At 35.6% G+C, this 1703-nt stretch overlaps 1 long non-coding RNA gene across 1 annotated transcript in view; it reads left to right on the top strand.

Moving 5' to 3' along the window:
- LOC107837533 (uncharacterized) overlaps positions 1–1444 on the top strand; it is a 16368-nt gene extending 14924 nt beyond the window's left edge. The window contains exon 3 of the long non-coding RNA XR_001663553.1: positions 1375–1444. This is a non-coding gene — a long non-coding RNA (uncharacterized LOC107837533). The remainder of the gene's footprint in view (positions 1–1374) is intronic.
- The last annotated feature ends 259 nt before the right edge of the window (positions 1445–1703 follow it).

Below are 1703 nucleotides of genomic sequence, written 5' to 3' on the forward strand. Positions count from 1 at the left end.
AGGCTGTGTTTTGCTTGATACTCACATTTTTCACCAAATAAATAGCTCTTTACCAACCACTTTTTGCACTTACACTTTTAAAAACACTGAGCAAAATAATTTGCCATAGCAATTATTCTCTTCATTTTCTTTAGGTAAATAGCGACTAAAGCACCATTTTCATCTGGTAAAACTTTTTTCAGCTGTGGACAGAATTTTTGTAGCTTTCTGTGCATTTTTACAGTTAAGTGGATTGAATGTGATAAAATGGGAGTTAAAACAGCTTGTTAAACACAGAGATGCTTCCTGTCAGCTCATGGTATCGTGGTTTAGTTATTGGTGTTGATCTCTTAAATGTTCATTTATATTCTCAGAGTTTCCTGTGTTGTCACCTAGTCTGCAAAACAACTAAAATCTTATCTGTCAAACATTTGACGTCAACCTTCACAAATATAGACAGGAACATATACATACATTAAAAAAAGACGCCTATGTCTGCAGTACAAGAATAGAAAACAGCCAAACAAGAGCAACAGTTCACCACACAAAAAATAAAAAGATTTCAGATTAAAAAGCCAAAAGATAATAAAATATATTGCTGCTACCGATTCACTGGACCAGTGTATGAAGGTTTTGTGGTGACACTCGTCTCATAATGCCCCCTTAATCTTTTTAGGTTATTAGGTAAAGTTATTATAAAGATAATTAAAGTTTTTCTACACCTTCTTGTTTCTGTTGTGAACAAATGACTTATTAATACAATTTGCCCCAACAGTTAAAGAGAAGCTACAATTACATTTATTTTACATTCAAGAAATGTGTCTCACCTTGGGTGAATCCACTGATGACTGAGCTGAACACTGTACAAAAAAAGAAACATTTATGAAAAAGTCAGAACAAAGGATAAGTTATCAAAGACAAACTGGTATTTTAAGGCATTTCAAAAATCTTTTTTTTTGTTGTTGTTTTGTTTTTTCAATTACACATGTTATGTGTATTAACTCTTATTTAGAAAAATTGAGTTTATTAGTCATCCATTATAAGGCGGGGTACATTCCGGGCAAGTCGCAAGTCCATCGCAGGGAAAATAGTAAATGGCTTTGTACTTGTTTTATCAAGTTCAGAGGACCCAAAGCGCTTCACACTAGTCACACCCATTCACAGTAGGAACTCACGCATGCACAGGGAGAACATGAAAACTCCACGCAGAAAGACCCTGAGCCAGCTTGTAAAGCAACTCTGCTACTAACTGCGCCACTGTACAGCCCCGTTTATCAGTCATGTATTTTTAAAGTGAATAAATTTACTTACAGAACAGCACGTAAAGCCAAGCGTGTCCCATCCTCACACCTGCTGAACAACTATAACCAGGAAGCCTTCTAGCTGTGAAAAAAGNAGGAACAGCTTTATACCAGAAGAACCTGGTTCCTGCAGGTGGATGTTGAACCTCACAGCTCAGAGTCACTGAGGCTCCAGGACTCAGCCATGATGGAGACACAGAGAGTTTATCTGTTGGAGAGAGTTTTTCTATGTCAATAAAAGGCTTCAGTTTAAAGAAAAATATCTCTTATATAATAACTCAGTGTAATTAGAGAATTCTAAATGTTTTACCAGACAGTTGGTAAAACATTTTATTCCTCTTGCGTTTCTGCATTTTATGAATGAATTCATGCAGTTCTAACTTTGAAATATTTCATTTTCTCAAACCCTCTGAAATGACTCAA

This window comes from Poecilia formosa, unplaced genomic scaffold, assembly GCF_000485575.1.
Source record: "Poecilia formosa unplaced genomic scaffold, Poecilia_formosa-5.1.2 Scaffold149, whole genome shotgun sequence".
Classification (NCBI taxonomy): domain Eukaryota; kingdom Metazoa; phylum Chordata; class Actinopteri; order Cyprinodontiformes; family Poeciliidae; genus Poecilia; species Poecilia formosa.